Source organism: Carassius carassius, chromosome 41 (genome assembly GCF_963082965.1).
Source record: "Carassius carassius chromosome 41, fCarCar2.1, whole genome shotgun sequence".
Taxonomy (NCBI): domain Eukaryota; kingdom Metazoa; phylum Chordata; class Actinopteri; order Cypriniformes; family Cyprinidae; genus Carassius; species Carassius carassius.
Window position 1 is genome coordinate 17,143,152 of NC_081795.1, and position 16,708 is coordinate 17,159,859.

General features: G+C 45.5%; 1 protein-coding gene and 1 pseudogene across 2 annotated transcripts in view; one reads left to right on the forward strand and one right to left on the reverse strand.

The window, feature by feature from the left end:
• Positions 1–16,708, forward strand: part of LOC132122909 (trafficking protein particle complex subunit 6b-like) — a 104,364-nt gene that overhangs the window by 37,408 nt on the left and 50,248 nt on the right. The window lies entirely within an intron of this gene.
• LOC132122910 (calcium-activated chloride channel regulator 4-like) overlaps positions 5,617–16,708 on the reverse strand; it is a 32,959-nt pseudogene continuing 21,867 nt past the window's right edge.

Below are 16,708 nucleotides of genomic sequence, written 5' to 3' on the forward strand. Positions count from 1 at the left end.
TTAAGCATACAGTATTCTTGTTTACGTAATTCCTTTACGCAGCTGCGCAGTGCATGCGATCTCAGAATAAAATTTTGGCGGTTTTGTAAGCTATGGATATAAGAAAGTGGTTTAAAGATTCGTCGTTGACAAAGACTTTGACCAACAACAACAATGTGTGTGGAGACGACTCTGGAACTAATGAGATGGTAGGAATGGAGAATTTGTCTAATGAGACACAAGTTCACAGCGTAGACAGAGCAGCGGGTGTATTTATGGATGGGCCTACTACTACTAGTGACGTGATCGCCGGCGCTGTGGCTGTGACTGGGCCAAAGCTGCAGGCCATTGATGATCTTGGAAAAGAAGGACCGAATCAGATCATTTTACAGCGATACCCTGCTCGCTTGTATAATAATAAAAATCGCTCCTTTGTGTCTTCATGGTATCAGACTCGTGACTGGCTTGAATATAGTGTCAAAGCTGACGCCGCATTCTGCTTCCCTTGTCGAGTGTTCAATAGTGCGCATGCCGTAGTAGTAGACACGACTTTCACAGTTAAAGGGTACCGGGACTGGAAACATGCCGCTGAAAAAGACAAGGGATTTCATAAACACGCAAGTTCAAAAGAACATTTGACATGTCTGGCAAGATGGAAAGAACACCAGATTCGCATGGATAGTGGAAGGGAAATTTCCACACTTCTTAATTCTGATCAGCTAAGCAGAAATCGTTATTACGTGTCTGCTCTCATTGATGTTGTGGGATTTCTCGCTGAAAATCAGTTACCTTTCAGAGGGAGCTGTGGTGCGTTTGATGACATGGCAGAGGATGGTAGTGGTCTTTTTCTCTCCCTGTTGAATTATACTGTTAAGAAAGACCCTACATTGTCTGAAATAATAAAACACATCCCCCGTTATGCAAGCTACACAAGTCCGGATATGCAAAATGAACTGATCGCCATTATGAGTAACGTCGTGACTGATGCCATTGTCCAAGAGGTGGGCGATTCGTGGTATACTATTAAAGTGGATGGGACACGGGACGCCACTGGATGTGAGAACATATCTATAGTTATTCGCTTCGTGTCTGCATTACATGAAACAACAGAACGTCTTCTCACAATAGCTACAGCAGACGCTGGTGATGCCAACACACTGACAAACAAAATTATGGAAGAACTGGCAAAAGCCGGACTGAACACGTCACAAATTTTAAGTCAGGTGTATGATGGAGCTTCTGTTATGGCTGGAAAGAATGGCGGTGTGCAGAAACTACTTCAAGAAAAGCTGGGCAGAGAAATCCCATATGTTCACTGCATGAACCATCAGCTGCACCTGGTGGTTGTGAACACTTTGACAGCAGAGAAAGCAGTCACTGATTTTTTTGATGTATGTTGCACCCTGTACAGATTCTTTCGGAAGCCTACTGTTTCGGCACAGTACAAAGGTGAGCGATTGAAGCGACTTCTTGAGCAGAGATGGACAGGACATTTATCAACAGTATCTGCGATCATTAAGTCTTACAAGGAGATCATTTCTTTGCTTTCGGAGATCGACGCAGAGCGCACATACGGTGCTGAGGTGAGGATGGAGGCCATTGGGCTTTTGAGGGAAATTTCTCAGCCTGCGTTTATGTTCATCGCACACTTTGTAAAGATAGTGTTGATGTTGCTGGATGGCCCTAACAAGCTTTTACAAAGTGAGGAAATGGACCTGTTGACTGGGTTGGAACTGGTCGCGAGTGCCACTAAGTGTGTGAGTGAACTCCGCTGTGAGGCCAAGTTCACAGAGCTGTGGGATGCGGTCACCGAATTGGATGTTACTTACGCACCTTCAAAACGGCAGCGCACAGTAAATAAGAATTTACACCAGTATTTCGTTGAAGAAACAACAGGACAAAGGGACAATGACAAACCAGAGCTACGAAGGCTTTATTACAGTGCACTTGACACACTTCTTGGAGAAATCAACCATCGCTTCGGTGAGCGCAACACACAGCTTGCGCAATCGCTGATTGCTTTGAACCCAGAGAGCGATCAATTTTTGAATCCGAAGTTACTTCAGCACATCATGTCATTAACAAAATCAACCATCGTTGAGACAGAATGTATTGTTGCTAAACAGTTTATTTCTACACAAATAAACAAAGAAGGAAACGCGAAATTGACAACACAAAATCTCCTTTCAAAGTACCACAAAACATTAGAAGCAATGCCAAGTGTACTGACAGCTTTGAAGACCGGATTGACGCTTGGTGCTTCAACCGCGATGTGTGAAAATTCATTTTCAGTTTTGAGGAATGTTTTCACCGACCACAGACGTTCTATGTGCCACACACGCAAGGCCCAGCTAATTCAGCTGGCATTTGAGAAGGATCTCACACGCAAGTGTCAACATGAATGGAAAGATAAAGTTCTTCGAAGATTTCACTCTGAGACCCGCCGCCTTCAACTATTTTAATCAATTGTGAGTACACTGACTGACTGCTTGCCTATTGCTAATTTTCTACTGCAGTATGACATGCATTGCTTTTATTATTGTTGTGTTGTTGATGGAAACCAGGAGCTTTTGTGACTCATGTTTATAAGGTTTAGAGTCATATTCATAAATCAAATTGGTTTTGGTGTAGTTTTAGGTTGGACTTGTAGGTTACGTTGATTGTGCCTGTTACTCAAAAAAGCCACTAGATGGCACTGTATTGTTTATGTGACGAGCAATGCAGATAAAAAAATATAGGCTATAGCTAAATGTGGAAATGTTAAGAGAAAATAAACAGAGACGTTGAGATCATACGGTGAAGTATTTTATTTGAATAATTGAACAAAACAAGACTATTGTGGTCTATTTTAGTTATAGCCTAATATGGGTTGTTGTTTTGGTCTGTCTCAGATCATTAAAAAAAAGTGTGCCCCCCTATGAAAATTAAATGCCCCCCCATTTGGTTTGTTCTGGTGACGGCCCTGGACTGATTACACATGTGATTCAGAGCATGGTCAAGCTGAAGGCGTTCCCAAAGTGTCAAAAAAAAAAACCCTTAAAAGACTAAATACCTTATATAATTTTTCTTATGTAGAAAATTCATGTTTTCCAGTGCAGGTGTACATTTACATGGGGAGGAGGATTATTTGTTTTATTTATTTTTTTATTATTTTGTTGTTGTTTGCCACATCTGTATGCAATCCTGTCTTTATTTGAGTGGTACCATTTTTAAATAGCAGTTTTCTACAACCCGAATTCCGGAAAAGTTGGGACGTTTTTTAAATTTTAATAAAATGAAAACTAAAGGAATTTCAAATCACATGAGCCAATATTTTATTCACAATAGAACATAGATAACGTAGCAAATGTTTAAACTGAGAAATGTTACACTTTTATCCACTTAATTAGCTCATTTAAAATTTAATGCCTGCTACAGGTCTCAAAAAAGTTGGCACGGGGGCAACAAATGGCTAAAAAGCAAGCAGTTTTGAAAAGATTCAGCTGGGAGAACATCTAGTAATTGATATCAGGTCTATAACATGATTAGCTATAAAAGCTTTGTCTTAGAGAAGCAGAGTCTCTCAGAAGTAAAGATGGGCAGAGGCTCTCCAATCTGTGAAAGACTGCGTAAAAAAAATTGTGTAAAACTTTAAAAACAATGTTCCTCAACGTCAAATTGCAAAGGCTTTGCAAATCTCATCATCTACAGTGCATAACATCATCAAAAGATTCAGAGAAACTGGAGAAATCTCTGTGCGTAAGGGACAAGGCCGGAGACCTTTATTGGATGCCCGTGGTCTTCGGGCTCTCAGACGACACTGCATCACTCATCGGCATGATTGTGTCAATGACATTACTAAATGGGCCCAGGAATACTTTCAGAAACCACTGTCGGTAAACACAATCCGCCGTGCCATCAGCAGATGTTAACTAAAGCTCTATCATGCAAAAAGGAAGCCATATGTGAACATGGTCCAGAAGCGCCGTCGTGTCCTGTGGGCCAAGGCTCATTTAAAATGGACTATTTCAAAGTGGAATAGTGTTTTATGGTCAGACGCGTCCAAATTTGACATTCTTGTTGGAAATCACGGACGCCGTGTCCTCCGGGCTAAAGAGGAGGGAGACCTTCCAGCATGTTATCAGCGTTCAGTTCAAAAGCCAGCATCTCTGATGGTATGGGGGTGCATAAGTGCAAACGGTATGGGCAGCTTGCATGTTTTGGAAGGCTCTGTGAATGCTGAAAGGTATATAAAGGTTTTAGAGCAACATATGCTTCCCTCCAAACAACGTCTATTTCAGGGAAGGCCTTGTTTATTTCAGCAGGACAATGCAAAACCACATACTGCAGCTATAACAACAGCATGGCTTCGTCGTAGAAGAGTCCGGGTGCTAACCTGGCCTGCCTGCAGTCCAGATCTTTCACCTATAGAGAACATTTGGCGCATCATTAAACGAAAAATACGTCAAAGACGACCACGAACTCTTCAGCAGCTGGAAATCTATATAAGGCAAGAATGGGACCAAATTCCAACAGCAAAACTCCAGCAACTCATAGCCTCAATGCCCAGACATCTTCAAACTGTTTTGAAAAGAAAAGGAGATGCTACACCACGGTAAACATGCCCCGTCCCAACTATTTTGAGACCTGTAGCAGAAATCAAAATTGAAATGAGCTCATTTTGTGCATACAATTGTAAACTTTCTCAGTTTAAACATTTGCTATGTTATCTATGTTCTATTGTGAATAAAATATTGGCTCATGTGATTTGAAAGTCTTTTAGTTTTCATTTTATTAAAATTTAAAAAACGTCCCAACTTTTCCGGAATTCGGGTTGTATATAACATCTTGGATGCAGATCACATTAGTAAGGCCATTGTATAGACATTGTATAGAAGTGTGTCACATTCTCACGCACTTTATGATAATTTTTGTGTGGTTTCCTGAGCACCAACCAACTGAAAATGAAGCTGATTACTGGAATGGAAGGATGCCAGATATATGGGTAGCTCGAGATATATGACCTAAGCACCACCACAGCTTATTTAGACATAAAATGGCTGGATTTTTGGTAGTGACTATTTATTTGGAGAGTTTAGCCACTAAGTTAATTTATTAGAAATATGGTATTTGCTACAGGGCTTATGTTGTTAATGTTGTTCCATTTCAATAAAACAAAAAGCAAGTGAGCCATTTTGAAAGAGTATACACTTCATTTTGTCTGATTTTTAAACAAATAATCCTGTTGTCAACACATCAAATAATGACTTGAAAAGACTTATAGAAAACCATTATTCAAAGTAGCACAACTGTCGAACACACCAATAATTATAAAGTATAAACACAAGAAAAATCTGAAAACATTACATCTTATTTTAGTATCTTTTTGGGTAAATAGCCAAAAAGCACTCTGAAAGCACTCTCTCTCTCTCTCTCTCTCTCTCTCTCTCTCTCTCTCTTATCATGGCTGGCTCGACCATGTATTTTCAAACTGTGAATGGGTTGACCGTAGTGGCTCACTGCAGTGTATTTTATGAGTGTTTTGAAAGTGCTGTAAAAAGAAGACATTTCGGTGGCAGCTCCAGTCTGGGACAGGACACAAAAAACCGGAACTGTCCCCGGACATGTGCAAAAAAAAAGAAAGGAAAATGGAACTATATGAGAATCAACACTACGTACTAGATAAGGTCACAATGTAATATAATCCTACAAGATAAACAAATATCACATATTTGTTAAAACAAAACAGAAATACTTAATAATCTTTGCAAGATGCTGCAAAAATACACATGCATGTTTGTGATGCTGCCAAAATATTCAGAAACCAATAAATTCTTTTTTATAGAATTGAATGTTTTAAGAAACATTACAAAGCTGTTGGATGTACATAGTTATGTTAAAATTAGGCATAGGGATTGATTTGAAATTTGTTTGCGATTGTTAATGCCACTTTCCTTTCAGCAAAGCGTTTCCTGCATTTCACTACCCTTCTGGTTAAAATAACAATAAAGCATATGACCATAGTTTCCACACACAGAGAAATTACAAGAATTATTAAATTAATGCATGGGTATGATACTCCTGGGGGTTTTGGACCAGGGGGGATCATTGAACCTGGAGCAATGTTGGAGGTTTCAGATGTTACATTTTGATTGTCTTTAGACAGAACCGCAAAGAAGACTGTGGTGCAATTTTTGATTTGGAAACTGAGTTTGAATGAATACTTTTCATCTGATCCAGCCTTCTGAGGTGAGATGCCTGCTGTATTGACCGCATGACCATTGCTGAAGCTGCCTCGAAGCATATCAAGGTCAAAGCTCCACCTGATCTCATAGGATTTAGCTTGAAGTAAAAGAAATGTGCCATGCAAGGCAATTAAAGATACATTATTATTTTACGATGTTACTTTAAAGCAACTATTATTTTGTCAGCGAAGATGTTAAACAAATGAAAAACCTTTTAAATACTGGTATAGTAAGTGTATATTTTACCTGTGCCTTGGTCGAGGTCCTCTCCAGGTGCTGTCCAGCTGAGAATCACAGTGTCCTCCTGGATTTCAGCACTCAGATCTGTGATTCTGTTAGGAGGGAAGTTTAGTGGAGTTGTGCCTGAAAGTTTCACCGCAAAACTCTCTCCGGTGGCTGTTCTGGTGAAGTTCCCAACCTCAAGTGGTTCCTCAGAAACTGGAGGCTTTGGAGGGTTCAGCTGCACAACACCTGAAATAAGAGGAACTCCCTGAATATTTTATTTTATGTTATTTATTTTATATTATGTTTTCCTGCACAAAGGTTTATAGATAATTATTTTGCTATTAATTCAACAGTTAGTTCCAGTTTGTACATTTAAAAAAACAATTACTCTTTTTGAAGGTTATATCAATGCGAATGTCTGCATGAGTGAGTAACTGAGTCATTTACACAAACGTTCTGTTCGAAACAGAATCATTCAGGAACAGAACTTTATGTTTGACAAGCTGCATTCCAACTGACATAGTCCCTATGTAGTGTTTACTACTCCTTATTCAATGATGAAGACTACTTGACAAAACGTGTTCATTCGGGACACCCAGTAATGTCATCAAAAAATACAAATCATAATATATATTTTTTTATATCTAATATGAAAATCAATGTAGCTTGGTTATATATTTCTCTTATCTTATTTAATTGTTTTGTGGAATCTGACTTAAAATGTTAAAATAGTCTGTCAAGTCCACTTCGTAGGATGCTTACAATTGAATGTAATTCACATGTTGAATCATTCACTCAACTGATTCTTTGAAAAAGTGATTAATTTAGGAATTAACTATGTATAAGAGCAATATCCCAATTAATTTAAATTTACTTTCAAACCAACCAATATTAATCTTGTTTACCGTTTATCACATATCCAGGTACATACTCGGCAGCAAATCTGGATTGTCCATCTTGGTTCTTCACTCTTACTTTCAAGCTACTTCTCCCGTTTACCATCTTTGTGAAATATCTGGAATAGACGCCATCATCTTTGAAAGCATCAGCTCCTGTAAAAGATGCATTTCTGATTAATTTGCCAAATTTGGGAAACGTACCTTAAAATTTTAATTATTTAGTTTATTTATTTTGTGTAATTTACCTGCTCCATTGTCCAGCAGTTGTAATGTATGCACGGATCCAGTTTCCGACTCCAGTGTAGCCCACACTTCAGCATTTATTACAGGCCTGTAATTCTGACTAACCTCAGCAAACACTGCCATGGGTTTAGAGCCGTCATGGAACTGCTGGTTCATGTGGGTTTTTACAATAACAGGAGGAACCACATCATCTGCCGCTTGACTCGTTACTGTTATAGTGAAAGCCTGATTTGAGGAGGTTTGGATACTGTACTTCCAGTTCCCAGGCTACCAAACACAAGAAAGTAAAATCATTTCAAGTAAGGGTTTGCTGAAAATGTATCAGCTGAATCATCACTGAAAAAACTAATTAGTCTGTTGAATGTTGAATCTAAAACACTTGGCCCAGATGCCTTTTATTGTGTTATGATAATACATTTAAATGTTTATGATTTATAAACTGATTAAATAATTAGTTCATAAAGGTTATCATACCTCTGCAGTTCCTGGAATGTTTAAAGTGACTATGTTGAGCGAACCATCATGGCTCATATTTGTCTGAGTGTAGATTGAGCCACTTGGTGTATGTAAACACTAGGAAAACTTTTTTCATAGATTATTACAAAGCTGGTTTTGTTCCCAACAGTCTGATCCACTGATACTGTCCCGTTGAACCAACCAGATGTTCTTGCTCCAACACTCTCTAGCTAAAGTCATAAGAAAAATAAATTGATGAAATAAATACACATAATATTGATGAGACTCTCATAGTAATAAATATATTATGTGCAATAAGTGAAACCTCGACAAACCTGAACTGGTTCTTTTGTGTAATCACCAGTTGATAATGTAAGCATAGCAAATGCATCCATTAACTGGTTAGAGATCATGTCATGTCTGGCTATGAAAAATATTCCCCCTGTTTTCACCATGTAAACATTTTTTTTGCATTGAATTATAAACTGCTGATTTTATTATATGATATACATTGAGATAGACAAAGTAAGTTATTCATGCTGATATCACTTACCAGTTTTGTTCGCCATTTCTATTAGTGCACTAGCTGCTTCATTACTAAAAGCTAGTGTGTGTATAATGGTACCACTTTGTATTGCAGATGGAGCACAAGCAGCAATGTTGTCTGTTGCCTGACCATCTGTCAGAAAAATTATTTCATCCCCTAATACATCCCCATTGTCGTTTTGAAGTACCTGAAGAAAAAAAAGGATCACTGGCATAGAACAAACTCTACATATTACATATAGCACAAACACAAATTCATACTAGTGTAATTAATATGGCACCTGTAAGCCTTGACTAAGGCCCAAGCACATATTTGTAGATCCACTTGCTACTTTTGGTAACGATTGGATAAGAGTCTCTCGTGTGTTTTCACTGTCAATAATAGTCAAGGATCGCAGAGTAAAAGCAGAAGTACGTACTCGGTTACTAAACGTAACCTCGGTTCTCTCTAGAAGAGCGAACGAGTACTGCGTCTTAGCTAAGACGCTACGGGAAAAGTCTCTTTTCACGAAATACTGAAGCAAAAAATTATCCTTAATTTTGTATTTTTGTAAAACGCATTTGCAGCAGTACACAGCCATAGGCGAGACGGCTCGCTCGCTCACTGGCTTGTTCTGCGGCAACTGCACAGCCTATCGAGCGCAGGCTGATGCAACATCAGACCAATAAGGGCGCTTCGCGCCCTTCTTGCCACTTCCCGCCGAAACGGGTGTGGCCCAACCTATAAAAGGAGCTCGAAAAGGCTGACTCACCTGATTTATTTCATCGCCGAAGCGAACCAGAGTGAATCGTACGCACGGCAGAGAACGCAGTACTCGTTCGCTCTTCTAGAGAGAACCGAGGTTACGTTTAGTAACCGAGTACGTTCTCTTACGAGAGCTCTCTCGTACTGCGTCTTAGCTAAGACGCTACGGGAACCCGATGTAAAACGCCGTGCGCGCAGGGATCACACACCGATAAACCTGAAGCAACGCCCAGGATATACAGTGCACAGTCACCTGAGGGACTCACAGAGAGTCCGGGACAGAAAAAGGGGGAAAAAACCCTCCGTCCCATATCTAGCAGCATCCGTAGATGCGGCAATATGACATCACACAGCCGAGGCAAGGCCTGACCAATGTGGCAATGCGGGTCTTACGCAATACTGCCCATATAACAGTCGGCAGCGTCTAGCGCTCATGAATTCAGAATTCCCCTCAGGGCCCTGATTCTTCTATACCGACAGCAGCCTTGCTTGCAAGGCGGGAACCTCCAGGTTATAGAACCTGATAAATGTAGACGGCGAGGCCCAACCCGCCGCCATACATATATCCTGCAAGGAGATCCCAGTAGACCACGCCCACGATGAGGCGACGCCTCTTGTGGAGTGTGCTCTGACGCCCAACGGGCACTGAAGGCCCCTGGAAGCGTAAGCTAACGCTATGGCGTCAACTATCCATCTGGATAGAGTCTGTCTCGAAACAGCCATTCCTTTGGAACGTCCACCGAATGAGACAAATAGCTGCTCCGTCTGCCTAAAGGCAGCAGAGCGAGACACATAAGCTCTTAAAACCCTGACAGGGCAAAGAAGACTCGAGTCTCCATCCTCCCCTGACACCGGCAGGGCGGACAGGGCAATAACCTGAGCCCGAAACGGTGTGTTGAGGGATTTCGGCACATAACCGTGCCTAGGTTTGAGTATGACCCTTGAGTCATTGGGCCCAAACTCCAAGCACGACTGGCTCACCGAGAGCGCGTGCAAATCACCCACACGCTTCACAGAAGCGAGAGCCAACAAGAATACTGTCTTGAACGACAGATGCTGAAGGCTAACCGATTGGATAGGCTCAAAAGGGGGACCCTTCAAGGCCTCCAAAACCGCCGCGAGGTCCCACATAGGGACTGACGGAGGCCTGGGAGGATTCAGCCTCCTAGCTCCTCTGAGGAACCGGATGACTAAATCGTTCCTTCCTATTGACTGACCGGACGCCGTTTCAGAAAACGCCGCGATGGCCGCCACATAAACTTTGAGCGTGGATGGGGCTCTGCCCTTATCCAACAGCTCCTGTAGGAAGGAGAGGACCTCCGTCACCTCACAACTAAGGGGTGAATAACCTCGAGCTGTGCACCAGCTGGAGAACACCGACCACTTCGAGGCATACAGACGTCGTGTCGACGGAGCTCTAGCCTGAGTGATGGTATTTAGCACTCCCACTGCGAGATCAGCGGGTAACCGTTGAGTGCCCATACATGGAGGGACCACAACTCCGGTTGAGGGTGCCAAATCGAGCCCCTGGCCTGCGAGAGGAGATCTCTCCTCAACGGTACCGGCCATGGGGCGACATCCGCTAATTGCATCAAATCTGGGAACCATGGTTGGTTCTTCCAAAGAGGTGCCACAAGCAGTATTGAACATCTCGTTTCTCTCACCCGTTCTATCACCTGCGGAAGGAGGGAGACGGGAGGGAACGCATAAAGCGGGCAGCACGGCCATTTCCGTGACAGCGCGCTTTCGTTCTTGGAAAAGAATGCGGGGCAGTGAGCGTTTTCGTGGGACGCAAAGAGGTCCACCTCCGCCTTGCCAAATCTCTCCCACAACAGCCGAACTGTTTGCGGGTGTAGAGACCATTCGCCCGTAGGGACATTGCCTCTGGACAGCCTGTCTGGACCCAGATTCTGCAGTCCAGGCACATGCACCGCTCTCAGCGAGCACACGTTGCGCTGAGCCCAAATCAGGAGGCGTTCCGTCAGCCTGTACAGGTTTCGGGACCCGAGACCGCCCTGGCGATTTATGTAGGACACCACGGACATGTTGTCCGAACGGACTACGACGTGGTGATCCTTGATATGGGGACAAAAGCGCGTCAGCGCATTCTCCACTGCCAGCATTTCCAGGCAGTTGATATGATGGAGCTTTTCCCGTTCTGACCATAGGCCAAAGGACGGTCTGCCTTCGAGCAGCGCTCCCCATCCCGAAGTGGAGGCGTCCGTCGACACCATTTTCACACTCGGGGAAGTCCCCAGGCTTACACCTGATCGGTACCAGCCGTTCGCTGTCCAAGGTGCTAGAGCCGCAACGCAGCTCTGATCGACCTTGAAATGCAGCCGGCCAGACGCCCACGCTCTGCGCGGCACCCGAGCCTTCAGCCAGAACTGCAGGGGGCGCATGCGGAGCAGGCCCAGCCGCAGAACCGGAGATGCTGAGGCCATGAGACCCAGCATCCTTTGACAGTGTTTGAGCGACACAGTCGCGCCGCAGCGGAAAGAACTCGCTGCGCGCTGAATGCCCATCGTGCGCTGTGGTGACAGTCGCGCCGTCATGGAACACGAGTCCAGAACTATACCCAGAAACAGGATCGTCTGACTGGGGTTCAGCGAACTCTTCGCCCAATTGACACTGAGGCCGAGCTTCTCGAGGTGATCGAGTAAAACAGCCCTGTGGTTCACGAGCTCCGCTCGTGATTGGGCCAGAACTAGCCAGTCGTCCAAATAATTCAGCACTCGTATGCCTCTGAGTCTGAGAGGAGCGAGCGCTGCATCCATGCACCTCGTAAACGTACGAGGAGCTACGGACAAGCCGAATGGCAGGACTGCAAACTGGTATGCCTGGCCCTCGAAGGCGAATCTCAAAAACCGCCTGTGGTTTGACGCTATCTGTATTTGAAAATACGCGTCCTTCAGATCTATTGACATAAACCAGTCCCCTCCGCGAATCTGCGCGAGGAGCTTCCTGGTCGTGAGCATTTTGAAACTGCGCTTCATCAATGCCTTGTTCAGCTGCCTTAGATCCAGTATGGGCCTGAGACCCCCGTCTCTCTTGGGCACCAGAAAGTATCTGCTGTACAGCCCCCCCTCGCTTTGAGCTTGAGACACAGGCTCTACAGCCCCTTTGCTCAACAGTTTCGATATTTCGGCCCGAAGTATGTGTGCTACTTCTGTTTTGACCGTAGTTTCGACGCGCGCTGAGAAGCGCGGTGGGCGTCGAGAAAACTGTAGCGAGTAGCCTCTCTTTATAATGCCTAGCACCCAATCCGAAACCCCTGGAAGCGCTGACCATGCATTCGCATGAATGGCTAAGGGCTGGATGTGACACGCGCTCCGTTGACTGGGCAACGGCGGCGCTCGAGTGTGCTGCGCATCTGAGGCGGGGAGCGCGCTGATCACAGCGGGCAGATCGCTCATCCTCGACCCCGTTCCGGCGCTTAACCGACTGGAGGGAGGCTGAGCGGGTCCCGTGGGACTCAATATATCTGCGAGTAACCGTGGGTTGCATGTGTGCACTTTTACCACTTCCAACTCGCCGTCTGCCTGTGCAGAATGTACGTGCACGGGCCTCGTTTTTACAGAAGCCCCGCGCCGTAAGTGACATAGTGTATGTGGGCACTGGGAAGTGGGCACGTTTACTATGCGGCGCGCTCGACCGATCTGTGTCGATCTTATGTGCGCCCGCCCTGTGTGCAGGGCTGTGCTTACATGTGGGGATGGGCACTGGGTAGTGGGCATCGTCACTGCATTTAAAGCACCATCGGCCGTGGCCGGACGAGCGTGCACGGGTTTCGTTTTTACAGAAACCGCATGACGCGTGTGACATAGTAATTGTGGGCACTGAGGGGTGGGCACGTTTACTATGTAGTGTGCGCGACCGACTTGAGTCGACATTATGAGCGCAGGCCCTGTGTGTAGGGCTGTGCTTACATGTGGAGATGGGCACTGAGGAGTGGGCATCGTCACAACATTTATAGCACCATCGGCCGTGGCCGGGACACCAGAAAAAACGCTGTTTTTGTGAAACATCTGGGTAGCCGTGATAACGGCTTTTGTGTGCAGGCAAGCGGGCACTCGTGCAGGCTTGCTCATTGCAGAAAACACTGAGGCAGTCGCAACTCTTGGAACTGCAACAGCGGCGCGCTTGGGTGAGAGCTCGGCCGCAGCGGAACTCGAACACCGGCGCTTTCCCAGCAGTGCTAGGATGCTTTCGGGGCTTCTGGCTTCACCGCAATCCTCTGCCGCGGCTCCCGCGGCGCGGGGCGACGGCTCGAAGAGCGAGAACGGGGTCCCGAGCTGCGTTGCTGACGCTGTCGTGATGGCGCAGCAGGAGGCGGTGGGCGTGACTGAGAGCTCTGTGGGGCCGGTCTAGAGCGGCTAGCTGCAGAACTGGAGCGCTTCGGCAAGAAGTGCTTGAACGCCTGTGAAGCTTTCTGGTCCTCGGCGAATCTCTCCACAAACTCGTTGACGGAAGATCCAAAGAGGCCGGTAGGAGTTAGCGGAGCGTCAAGAAACGCAGCGCGCTCAGACTCCTTGATGTCAGAAAGCGTCAGCCACAAATGCCTCTCAGCCACCGTAGCGGAAGCCATAACCCGTCCTATGGCCTGTGCAGCGGACTTAGCAGCGCGGAGGGAGAGATCCGAAGCACTCCTCAGATCCGCGAGACAGATCGCTTCAGGTCCCATCTCATCCAGCTTGCGGAGAAGATCGCCCTGGAAAATCTGTAGCGTCGCCATGGTGTGTAACGCAGACGCAGCCTGCCCAGCAGCAGAGAATATCCGTGTGAGCAGCGATGACGTCATGCGGCAGGCTTTGGATGGCAACGCCGCCTTAGTCCGCCGTCCAGCAGAGGGCGGGCAAAGGTGCGCTGCTATAGCCTGTTCCACCGGCGGAAGTGACAGGTAGCCTCTGTTCTTAGCACCGTCCAGTGTGGAGAATGCTGGCGAAACAGATGAGCGGATTCTCGCCGAGAATGGAGCGTCCCAAGCCTTCGCCACTTCTTCGTGAAGCTCAGGAAGAAAAGGGGCGTGTTTTGAGCTTGAGGAAGAGCGCTCATCCGGAAGATAGCTACCATCCAGCCGGGAACGTGAAGGGGGCGCTGGTGCAGACCACTCGAGGCCGAGGCTCGCCGCGGCCAACGAGAGTACACGCATCAGCTTCTTATCGATATCCCCCCGTCTGCTGGGCCTCTGAGCAGCTGGCGCGAGATCCACGGAGCTCGTCCAACCCTCACTGCCCGAAGCCAGCAGAGAGCACGTGTCTTCTTCCTCCGACGCGGGCCTGAGATCCACTTCCTCCGATGACGCGTCGGCAAGCAGCGGACACTGAGCATCGGGAAGCGATGCAGGGGAGACCGGCGAAGCGGAGGGAACCGGCGAGCTCGGCCGAGCTGGAGGCGGTTCTGGTAGGCGCTGCGAGCGGCGCTTCTTACGGCGCTGCGGCGCAGCGGATGATGCAGGCTTCGAGAAGTATGCCAGGCGAGTCCTCAGAGTCACCATAGGCATCAGCTCGCAATGAGGACATCCTCCATCAGCGAGCGCGAGCGCTGCATGGTCTTCACCCAGACAGGAGACGCAGATGACATGACGATCTCCTTCGCTGAGCGGGGTTCTGCACGAGCCGCATGAAGGCATCTTTAAAAAGACGCAGCTCTTTTGTGAACGTGCGTCGCAGGGCGAACACACACACAGATTATGACAGAACAAGGATTATAAAGGATATGGGCGCCGGATAGCGCAGCAGGAACGGCAGTGGAAGGCGGCGGTGCCAGCGGCTTCAGGATGGCTCGTCCTGCTGATGTGCTCTTCCAGACGGCGCTTGCTTCCTCGTGATCCAGCGATGCGTGAGCTTCGCTGAAGAGATGAAAAATCAGGTGAGTCAGCCTTTTCGAGCTCCTTTTATAGGTTGGGCCACACCCGTTTCGGCGGGAAGTGGCAAGAAGGGCGCGAAGCGCCCTTATTGGTCTGATGTTGCATCAGCCTGCGCTCGATAGGCTGTGCAGTTGCCGCAGAACAAGCCAGTGAGCGAGCGAGCCGTCTCGCCTATGGCTGTGTACTGCTGCAAATGCGTTTTACAAAAATACAAAATTAAGGATAATTTTTTGCTTCAGTATTTCGTGAAAAGAGACTTTTCCCGTAGCGTCTTAGCTAAGACGCAGTACGAGAGAGCTCTCGTAAGAGAACTAAAGGTTACAATTCCAACACTGGCTTGATCCTCAATGATGTACCGCAGGAAATGTGTGGCAGCCTGTCGCTGCTGAAGAATTCTAGCGCCCTAGAAAATGGGTGAAAAAAAAAACAACAACAGCAGCATACATTTGTTTCTTACAGTTTCTAAATTATTTATCAAACTCATTTCAAAGCATTGGTAACATGAAAAGGTTGACATGGTAGCTTCTTTGTTTTCAGATGAAGTTACTGTCTGTTATTACATACTGCCATGCTTCCTGACACATCAAGGATGAGACAAATGACCCGCTGTGTCCTCTGCACAACTTTGAAAGATGGTGGCGGTGGAGGGGACTGCAGTGGTTTCAGAGAACGAAGTGCATCTTTATCCACAGAATCCTCAAAAATTACAGTCCATGTTGCTTTGCCACATCTTTTATTTAACATGTTTTGAGCTTCATAATCGTGCTCATTTTCTTGACAAAATGCAGTCACCTGAAAATAGGATTTGCTTTATAAATGTCACCAAATACCCAAAGAAGGGCCCAGTTTCTTTTAAACTAATTAAAAAGTTAATTTTTCTTTATTTTAAATGAAACTCAACCACCCACATGCAGTAATTATGCATGAACATTAATTCAAAGACCAGTGAAAACAAAACCAATGTAAACAAATGTGCAAAAATGGAACAAGTGAAAAACAGATACTGCAAAGTGCCTGTAATGAATAAACAAATATCTGTCACTGTCATTCTGTTGTTTACTTACTGTTATGATTCATGTCCATATACTGTAAAACCTATCCCGTCTCATCCTGTGTAAGGACTTTTAAGTTACTTCCTGTCTGATGTGTTTTTTGTAGTCAGTTTGTAGTTTTTCTATTAGTTTGCCCTTCATTGTTATCAGATGTTTCTTGTCAGCCAATTACCCGTGTATATAACATTCATGTGTTTCCCTTGTCTATTTGTCAGTTGTTATTCAACTGTAGCTGTTTTGTTGTTCCTTGTTGGCTCTTGTTCATGCCTCCTCTGCTCTAGCATTACAGATAGGGATGTGTCGAATGAGGCTTTTACCACAAACTGATGCTTCAAAACTTTTGACACAGTGCTCTACCCCACTATCGGGTGGTCAATAACAATTCCTACACCAACTGTATAATTAAGATGTTTTGTTCATTGGGATGTCATTAGCCATGTTTCCACTGTCGGGCTAAAAGCGGGCATGCT